We start from the raw sequence: 11,057 nt of genomic DNA, 5'->3' as shown, positions 1-11,057 counted from the left end.
ATTAAATGGATTTGATCAAAATTGCATTAAAAGTCAATTTATTGACTAGGTAAAAAATGCAATGGAAGTCAAATTGTTGACTTTTGATTTTTGAAAGTCAAAAAGTCAAATTTGTTGATTTTGGATTTTGAGAGTCAATCTTTGACTAAGTTAGTGGAAAGATCCAACATTTGTGTGTGAGAAATTCCAACTTTTGTATGACTAAGTATTGTCTTCATTTGAAGACACTTGTCCCACTAAATCCCACTTTTTGATTTAGTGGATTTTTTAGTGTCAAATTCTCATCAAACTCAAAGTTGCATGTTTGCATGTAATGGTCTTTAAAATGGAGTGTTTAATGCTTTTGAAGAATTCTTGGCCATAGTGGGTTTTGATGAGATCATGTGATAATCTCATCCCTTTTTCTCTCAAAGTATTGGCTTTTCTCTACAAAATAGTCATTCACCAGATCCCACCATCCCGTTCGACCGAAGAATAGTCGGAAAGACTCTCGTGGTGGTCTATGAATCGTTCGTGAGAAGATTGGAGCTGATTTGGGGAAGATTCAAAGACTACAAAGGTTGTATTCTTTTCCCCCTTTTTCTTATTTTATTGCATGCATACTTATCTTTGTAATTAATCTAATTAGAGTACTTTAGATCCGTTTTTCTTCCGCTGCGCATGTGTTCGTTCCATCAGTTTTACCCTCGAAATTACATCTTACTCCTTAAGTCCCACTAATCCTCTAATGAATAATTAGTTTATGATCCAATCACTAAATCGAGTCCCTCCTAGGCCAATGAGAGGGCAGGCCCCTTGTTCAAGACCTGAATTCAGTACTTAAGAGAATAACCTTTCTACTATCCTTAAATCAGGTAGGTGTGAATTTCGTCTTACACCTTATGTTCCCAGCTATCTAACCGGTCTTACCCCTGAAATGGGAGGTTTATTGAGTTGGCATTGTTGAGTCAACCCTCACCTATGCAAATCTAAGGATAATCTCGAATAAATAGGAGTTCATAGTTAGCTTAGGATTAAGGTCGAGTCACCTAGGTCATCGATTTGAAATAGTCAGTCTTAAATAGTAAACATCGTTATAAAGTAAGAGTGACTTGTTTCTTGGTCCGATCTTATACAAACTCATTATATAGGACGTCCCCGCTCCTCATATCATTACATGAACGAATCAGGATCACTTCTTATAGCACTTTACAATATATTGTAACAACTATAGAGTAAGTTGCATCTAATACTGTTACCAAAATAAGACACCCAACCTTATTCATATACTATAGACTGTTTTGGTTATTTACTCAAACTTGATTCATCTTTGAGTCGCCACATAAAGTACAAGTATTCATATAATAGTCATGGATCTTAGTTTGTTGGATTTAATCTTTACAAGTGCAATTTACATATTTAATAACAATTTTATTGAATAAACGTCAATAACATCTTTATTGATAATAGAAAATGTTTAACATTACAAACTGCGAGTTTTAGGACATACAACCCAACATAATAGATCTTGACATATTTGAAAATTTTAAAAATTAATTGATCTATTAGATATGAAATCAAATTTCATTTAAAGAGTTTAAGAATATATTAAATACAAATTGAAAAATCTAGGAATTTACTAAATATAATATTGGTGAAAAATTTAAATAAATGAATAATAAACCTTTTGAGAATCCCACATTGCTAAGATTAACATTGAGTACCTCCTTTATATACCCCTCATTAAGTTTTGGGTTTGGTCTCTAAGGGGTATCCATGTTTTAGAGCAGTGAGAAAATAGGCCAAGGTTGGTTTGTGGATTTGGTGGACATTACACACATGTGCCATCAGGCGTGGTGCGCCACTTGAGTGTGTCAAGTGCATGTGTAAAAATATTTTTATTAAAAATAATATATTTTTTATTTTTTTTAATCTTTCTTCTCCTACGCGCTTGTTATGCGTGGTCCTCGTGCACGTTCCTTGGCTCCGCACACTTCTCTCCCTGTCCGTTTTGCATAACAGTTGGCCTCAAATGCCTATAAATTGTGTCGGTCAGGCGTGGCTAGTGCATGTGTGGAAATATTTTTTTTATTAAAAATAATATTTTTTATTTTTAAATTTTTTATTATTTCTTTATTTTTTTTTTAACTTTTATTAAAAGCCCTCTCTCACGCGCTTCTTACGCGTGGCCCTCGCACACGTTCCTTGGCTCTGCATGCTTCTCTCCCCATCCATTTTGCATAATAGTTGACCTCCAAGGCCAATAAATTGTGTTGAGTTCCTTCACACTTTACACAACATTTTTCTCATCTCTTCTCCACTTATAGATGAAAGACTTCCTTATACACTTTCCTCTAATTTACGTTTTTTGAGCAATTTATATCTGAAAGGGTGTGAGTTTTTCAATCAATTTCAGTGCAGCTTCGATTGAAACAGATTTTCTTATTATGCACTATTTTATCCTGGAGACGTTGTGCCATTGTTGAACTACTTGCATAAAAAGGACAAAACTACGAAAGTCCTAAAGAGAGCGAGTTTCGCGACTCAACCTGTAACGATTATCTATTTTGCAGGTTCAATTTCAATGTTCGACGCTATTTGATCGTATCTATCTTTCGCTTGCAGGAGGTTCTCATTCCAAATATAAAATTGAAAGTTTAAAAAGGTATCAAATATTTTTTAATTTTAGTTTAAAGGTATATTAGATATTTTTCATATTAAATATAAATTTGTTTAATAAAAAATTAAGCCACTAAACTTGTAATTTATCTTTAGAAAAAAAGAAGCCATAAATGAAATGAACGTGGGAAGGGAATAGGAGAGGCCACTTCGTCGGTTGGGGGACAGACGCCGCCATTGCCGGTGGCACCACCGGCACCGGCACCGCCCCATCATGTTCCGTTCTCTCTCTTCCTTTCTATTCCTAATTTCAATCATTTTCTTTCCTTTAAATGGTTTTTTTTTTTCATTTTCTTTTCAATTTCAATCATTTTCTTTTCATTTTCTTCTTCTTTTTAATTCCTTTTGAGTTTCAAAGATTTATTTCAGACAAATATATCATTTATCATTTTTTTATTTCAATATCCTTTGAGTGTTGAACCAACAATATTTTTTTTTTAACAAAAGAGTTGTTTGGTAGAGACAATTAGATTCTATTTTTGAAAACTGTTTTCGAATTCTATGATCCAAATAATAGAAATTCTAAAAGCAATATTTTTATGTTTTCATTGTATCCAAATTTTAAATTTTAAATTTTATATATAGAATTATATTAAATAAATATAAAAATATTTAGAAATAAAATTATAAATTATATAATATTACAAAATAATAATGATATGATATTTTAAAATATAAATCATATTCATAAAAAAATAGTTTATAGTCAATTAAATATTAGTAGATAGCTACAACTAGTTTTATGACTTATAAATATATAGGAATAAACACATTTAAAACAATTGTTTGAATTAGAATTTAATTTTTGAATCGGCTACCAAACATGTATTTGAAAACATGAAATACAACTTTGTTTTCATTAAATCTGTTCTTTTCGAATTCTCTACCAAATAGACCCTAAGGGGACATTTGGTGCACAGGTTTGAAATGCTAAGTATAAGAATGTTAAGCCTAGGGGTTAGCCTGGGAGGTGTAGTAGTCTGGATTTAAGAAAACTATATTTGGGGGGCTTTGGAAGTTTGGGTTTAAGAAACCTGTGTTTGGAGTGCAGGTTTTGGAAGTTTGGGTTTAAGAAACCTATGTTTGGAGTGCAGGTTTAGAAAGCTTGGGAATAAAGTACAGATTTATAAATCTTGAGTTTATGAAATATTTTCTTGTATTTAATCAGTTGTTAGATTTTAGATTAGTTCACTTGTCATCTTAATTATTATTAATATAGTTAAGTTTAAAATAATCTAAAAAATTTAGAAGAATATTTATTTTTTGAATTTTGAAATATAGATTTGACTAAAATTATAATTTTATTTAATTTATTTTATTAATAATTTGATATTTTGATTTTACTAGGTTTTGAAATAAAATGTTATATAGACTTCTGTCTCTTTTATTAATTTAAACTAGGGTATTCCACACATATAGTTTAAATAAATATACTTAATTACGCAAAAAAACTAGTTCAATTGACTTTTTAGCCCTCCTTATTATTCAATTTTTATTAAAAATATGTCTATATAATAATAATAATATGAAAAAAAAAACATATAAGGGATGCTTCTTGTAGTGATCGATTTACAGCTAGGAGAAATAAAAAAAATGAAATCTCCTGAAATAAAGAAAACATATAAATAAAGAAGAGAAAAGAGTGAATTAAAAAAGATAATCTAATAAATGAATATAATTAAAAAGAAAAAACTCCAAATGAAAAAATGAATTAGGAGAAAGAGAAAGTTTATCTTAAAAAATATCATTGTAATTAAACTAAGGATCTTTTTGGAATGAATTAGAAAAGTTTTTATTTAAACACCCTTGATTTTTTTAAAAAAAAATACTTAAAATAAAAACACATGTGTTTTGGCAACTTTTTCTTAGAAGTATTTATACATATAAGTCTATTTGGTTTGTTATATATTAAAAGTGTTTTATTAATGTTTTCCAAAGTTGGCCAGTGGCAACTGGAGTTTGGCTAGAGTCGGTGGCTGGAAGTTCATTGGCAGGGGTCAACGGAGGTGGCCGACGGTGGTCATCGGAGTCAGTCAACAACGGTAGTCGGAGGTGGTGGTCGAAGTTGGCTAGTGACGATTGAAGTTTGGCAAGTCGAACGTCGAAAGTTTTTCGGCAGGGTTATCGAAAATGGCGACCGAAGGTGGCCGACGGCGGTCAATAGAGGTGATGGTCAAAATTGGTCAATAGCATCTCCAGAGGTGGTTCCAGAAGTTGGCCGACAAACTTCCTAAATGAAATTGTTTTAAAAAAATGTAACCCATGGATTTCATGGGAAAGAGTGTAAGAAGCCTAACTTCCTAACCCCTTGTCCCAAACAAGATTTGGGCTTAAGATGCCTAACCCATCCCAAGTCCAATATTTGAAACAAACAATCCTAAGTGTCTCATCTATTACCTTATGCTCTACGATTGCAAAAATGTGAATTTTCTTTTAAGTGTGTATATAATCTATTCCAATCATCCTTAATATAAGATCCTCTAAGGATTTTTCAACCAAACCCCTTGTTATATTTGTTATATTGTTTAGTATTTATAATATTAAAATTGAATGATGAAGGCGGCAAAATTTTGTTAAAAAAAAAAAAAGAAAAAATCTATATGTTATTCGTGTAGTCATGTCATTGTACATTTTTTTTATGAGATATATCAATCTTTCAAATCAATATCATTACACGAATAAAGATAAGTTGTTCTTCTAAATTTCAATCCAATTAGTTATTATGACTTAGATTAAAAAGGAAAGTCAAATCAAATGGATAGTGACTCTCAAACAGTAAATTGAAAATGAATCAATTTGATTAAATGAAAAAGATGACAATCCGAATAATTTGATTTTAAAAAAGTTGGAACCAAAGTAAAATGATGTGACATTATCGGTAGGATGTAATACATCGTTTTAGAAAGTAGGCTTAATTAATAGAAATTGATATAAGGGTGTAAGTGAGAGAAGGTGCTGGGAAAGTAGCCCCCTGCTTAGGTAGCTTGAGGAGAGCTCACCTATATATATAAATAAATAAATAAATAATGGTTGAAATAATATTATTTTGAGACTGAAATTTTTAATAAATCTTAAATTTAGTCTCTATTAATAATTTATCGTTACTCTTTTCGAAAAGTTTTAATTAACTATCGATCTCTCCAATATAAAATTTCGATAAATCACATAGTATATTTCTTTACATAAAAATAATAATTATTATCTAATTAATTTTGATCAAAATTAAATTTGAATGATAAATTTAAGATATATTGAAAATAGGTGGATTAAAATTTCAAAGTAGATGGATCAAAATATATATTAAAAGTGTGAGAGTTGATATAGAAACTTTATCCATGTTTAATTTTGCTAACTCAAAAAATGATATTTTTAGTATAAATGAGTATATAGTTGAAAATATGGCAATGGCAGGCAGATTCACGATTTTTTTTTTAAATAATGTTTTTTTTAATAAATAAGGACAAAAATAGGGTTGGAGGGAAAGTATTTCAAAAAATAGGTGTTTAAATCGTGTACCGGGTACACGATTACCTTAAGTTGACTTCCTCGCATTAAAAACTCCGCCCGCCCCTTCTTCTTCCTCACCGAAACGACCCCTTCTTCTTCCTCACCGAAACTGCCACTTCTTCTTCCTCACCGAAACCGTTTGGATTGTTTTTGCATGAACGATTTCTTCCTCTCAACGATTTTTGCTTTCGATTTCTTCTTCTATTTTGCTTTCTACTTTCCAAAATCTCGTTGATTTTTCTCACCGAGGCCTCCATTTCACCGAAATCTTCCAAAATTTCGATTTTGCTCGATTTTTAGTCCTCCATTTGATCCTCACCGAATCCTACATTGTAGCGGCCGTGTTGCTCAATTTTCATACCTTTTTGGCTGTCGATTTTTGCTCGTTTTTTTGGTATATTTCTTTCTCGAGTTGTTTTTCAATATATTTTAAACTTAGAAATATATGTATGTTTTTAAATTCTTTCTCTATATGTTTTTGGGCTGATCTGTATTTATATGTATGTTTTTACATGTTTTTGGGCTGAGTTTATGTATGTTTTTTATCTGTATGTATATGTATGTTTTTGGGCTGATCAATGAAATTCTTATATTTTTTTATTTGTATGTTTTTGGGTTGATTTAGTTTAGATATATTTTTGGGTTGATCTAGTTTATATATGTTTTTTATCTGTATGTATATATATGTTTTTGAGTTGATCTAGTTTTATGTATGTTTTTGGGTTGATCTTATATATTTTTTTTTTTATTTATTTGGGTTGATTTAAACTTAGAAATATATGTATATTAAACTTAGAAATCTAATATGTATTTGTGGGCTGATCTTATATGTATATGTTTGTAGATCTTAAATTTTAGATCTTATATTTGTTTATTTGTTTAGGTTGATTTAAATATATAATTTATAAATTTTAGATTTGGTCTGATTTAAATGTATAATATTTAGATCTTATATGTTAAAATTAAAAATTGGAGTTTGTTGGGTTGACATATTAACATATTTTTTTTTTGTCAACTATAACAGTTAAAAATATAATAAATATGTCGATGCAAGATTTAGTAATTCTTGAACCTGAAAATGATGGAGATAGTGACATTGACGTTGAAGTTGATGACTTATTTGGAAACGACAGGTGAACATGATCTTGAGTTGGTACCGTCGGAAATGTTCACCCAAATAGATTGGAAAATGACAAATTCAACGTGTGAACTAGGGTCTACTTTGGAAGAAAGGAATGTAGGAGTAGATAACTGTATCAGACATTTATCTCACCTGACGGTGCTTACTATTATTACATGTAAGAGATTTAAAATCAGACATTTTCCATTTATATGATATGAATATTGTTTAATATTTATTTATTTTTATTGTACATAATAATTTTGTCGGCAATGTTCAACAATATTCAGTGCAGAACAACTTACCAGAATTGGGTTCAATGTGTCAGCAAAGATATTATTCAACAAACAAGACGACTCAACATTGCTGACACCGATCCAAAACTCCAAAACTCGTCTTTTTAAGATTTTAACATATTTGGAAGATTCGGGCTTACAGGCTCTGCCCTAGCCAAGGCTAGGGCAAGGCCCAAGGTAGTCTCTTTGCTTTGGCTCATGTTATTTTAGTACTGGGTGGGGCTAATAGACCTTAATTTAGCTTACTATAATCAATTTGATGGGCTCTTTTTTTTATTTTTTATTTGTAACGTTGATTTTATCATTGAGTACAAATATTATCCATAACACAAGACATTAATATTTGACATATCTGATGTTGGCGAAAAGGTTATAGATTTGAATTTCTTCTTCTAATATATTGTGTTAAACTTTTTTAAAAAAAATATTGAAGTAGAAAAGGTTATCTTTTACCATTCATAAGATTATTGTTCAATAATTTAAACTATATTTAAATGGACCGTAATTTAATATTTTTTCTTTATGTAGTTGTTATGAATATGAATAAAGATAAAGGAATCAGCTTAGAAACATAGTTTACTAGTTACAGTATTATAATTTTGAAAACTTTCATATCTATATCTTGATACCGTTGAATTAATATATATATATATATGTAAAGAAGAAAAGTATATTTATCAAAACTTTAGGGAAAAAAGTAATGTGCATTCCAAATAAAATTGAAATAGGATATGAGAAAATAGGAATCCACTCAAATTAAGATAATGCTACTTATTTTATTGTTTAGAGAAAATGAAAGAGAAAACTAATAAAAATAAAAGTAGGCATCAATCTTGTCCTACCAATTGTTTAGATTGGTGTTAATGCTAACGATTGATTGATGTAATTTGTGAACAAATGCCTCTAATTGTAGGTTTTTGTTTTTATATAATCAATTTTTCAAATGATTTATTATAGAGTATATCTAATTGCTTAATATAATATTTCCAATAAGTTATTAGAAATATTTAACCATAGAGAAAATGATAGCTTTTCTTCCTCTAATACAATACTAAAATCACTACAAAATAAAATTTATTGATAATATTGACAAATACTTATCCTTTGAGGTTGGAAGTTCAATTATCTAATATCTTATTTATTATATTAAAAAATTTATGAAATAAATTTTGAATATAGTGATTTGCTTTCAAAATTTTCATATACATAATGGTTAAATGTTGTAAATCTTATTAAAACTAGAATTAATTTGATTGCACCAAATTGATGATGTTTATGTACTAAAGACTTGTTTAATTTTGGGTAAATAATGAAGACCACCCTTAAAATATGTAGTAATTATAATTACTCCTTCAAACTTTCAATGGTAAAAATTAAACCCTCAAACTTATTACAAATGTTAAAATTAGACCCTCAAACTTATAAGAAGCCATTTGGATTAAGGTTTTGTAGATACTTAAGAAGAATACTATGTTTGAGAATAAGATGTCTGGAAATCAAAGATGGTTATGTATGAGAATGAGAATAGAATGTCTTGAAATGGGTTGTACTTTTTTATGCAATTATAAAGTATAAAATTAATAAAAAATAATTTCAATATTTAATTTTCATTTTTTTATTTATTTTTATTACTTTAAATTATTAAATCAATTTTAAGCCATTAAAATTTAACTAAATTTACTCACTCACCCTCTAGTTTAATATATTTATTATCAATTAAATTTTTTATATTATCAATTTTTATTAAAAAAATATTGGTAAATAATTTAAATATTTATTTTCTTTTTTTCCTCTAGTTTTGTTAATTGAAGGGTTAGTTAACTAATTATTTAATGTCAATTATAAGCCATGTATATATACAAAAGGAGTTGATATAAACTAACTAATATTAAATCATCAAACAATGTTTTTAATTTTAAAAAAATAACTATGATTATAGATGAAAACTAGAAGTACAAATGTACAAGATTGTTTAATTGAAAAGGATTAACTTATTTTATTATTTAATATTTTTTAAAGACTAATTAATAATTTTAATAAATAATTTACGATGGTAATATATATTACCAATAAAAATGGATTTAAGTAAATGTAATTATGGTTATTCATATTTCTTTAACAAGATTGTGGTTTTTTATATTAATTCATAATAATAGAATAAATTATTATATTAGCATTATTATTAATAAAATTATTTATATATGTCAATTATAAATTTAATTTAAACATATTTATAAAAATTAAATATATTAACCACTATCAATAAAGAACAAAAACAAATAAACTGAAAAGACAAAAGATAAGAAAGAGAAAAAAAAAAACTATTGGAAATGGAGAAAACCCATCTATTTGGATGGTTATGAAAAACCTTCATGGATGGGATTATGAAATGCTTTTAAATAAAATATTCACATTCTCAAGATTAAAAACTTGTACCAAACATGGTGATAAAATATCATTTTCCATTTCCACTTCTTATTTCCATGAACCAAACGTGTCATAATAGTTATAGAAATAGAACTTACAAATGATAAAAATTGAACCATTATTCTTAATTGTTACCATTACTACAATTATGTAAGTTTGAGGGTTCTATTTTAATAATTATATATGTTTGAGGGTGTAATTACAATTTTCACCACACTTCAGAGATGGTTTTTGCAATTTACCCTTTAATTTGGAATTTTTAAATACTTGAAATTATTGTTACCCTAAAATCCCTTCGTTTAGACTCTGTTTTTAGGTAAATTAATTTAAAAGTAAATTCATAAATTGTAGGGTGAAAAGCTAGGGACATGTATGAGCAAATGATATAAACACACAAAATAAAAATAGGAAATAGGAAAAGAAAGTTTTAGGTCTGGTTTTTATCTGGTTCTTAAATTCAAAATATTACACACTCTTGGAGTTCTTTTTCTTTTATGTTCATCTATGCTTCAACAATTAAATGCAACTCATCAACGCGACACCTCTCCATATTAATTATACAACTCCTTGCATTTTAATTACGATTAAATTATCAAAATATTTTTAAACTATTGAGTTGGTTTCAATTATACTCCTAAACTAACGAGTTGATTTCAATTATATATCCTTAAACTTTAGAAAACTTCATTTTAACATTAAAAGTTTAAAATTTGTTTCAAAACAACCATTGTAAACTGTTATTGTTAAATTTATATACAAGAACTTTGTATTTTTTTTGCGAACAATAAATGCATACATGAAAACAAAAATAAAGACATATAGCGCATCTATGAATCATATCATTGTTTTCTTCTTTCTTTAAACTTCAATTTTATGTTCTTTTCCTAATGACCTTTTCTTTTTTGGCTAAACTTAACTCCCAAATTTATTTTATATATATGTTTAGATTTGTTCACTAAAGCAACATATAAGCTCTTAACATTTCATTCATATTTTAATTGCAAAAGTCTTCTAGGGTTGTTTAAAAAAAAAAAATCAAACTTTTCAAG

At 28.0% G+C, this 11,057-nt stretch overlaps 2 long non-coding RNA genes across 2 annotated transcripts; both read left to right on the top strand.

The window, feature by feature from the left end:
- The first annotated feature begins 2,503 nt into the window (after positions 1 to 2,503).
- LOC150032154 (uncharacterized) lies at positions 2,504 to 5,153 on the top strand. The gene is made up of 2 exons (XR_016525545.1): positions 2,504 to 2,644; positions 4,597 to 5,153. It is a non-coding gene; the product is annotated as an uncharacterized LOC150032154 (long non-coding RNA).
- A 1,037-nt stretch (positions 5,154 to 6,190) lies between these two features.
- On the top strand, positions 6,191 to 8,081 carry LOC150032153 (uncharacterized). Its single transcript, XR_016525509.1, has 3 exons — positions 6,191 to 6,559; positions 7,190 to 7,463; positions 7,576 to 8,081. It is a non-coding gene; the product is annotated as an uncharacterized LOC150032153 (long non-coding RNA).
- Positions 8,082 to 11,057: the final 2,976 nt, after the last annotated feature.

This window comes from Benincasa hispida, chromosome 12 (genome assembly GCF_027475165.1).
Source record: "Benincasa hispida cultivar pf3 chromosome 12, pf3_genome.v1.1, whole genome shotgun sequence".
In the NCBI taxonomy this organism is placed as follows: Eukaryota; Viridiplantae; Streptophyta; class Magnoliopsida; order Cucurbitales; family Cucurbitaceae; genus Benincasa; species Benincasa hispida.
Note: the sequence above shows the minus strand (reverse complement) of the source record. Positions and strands in the feature narration are given on the sequence as shown.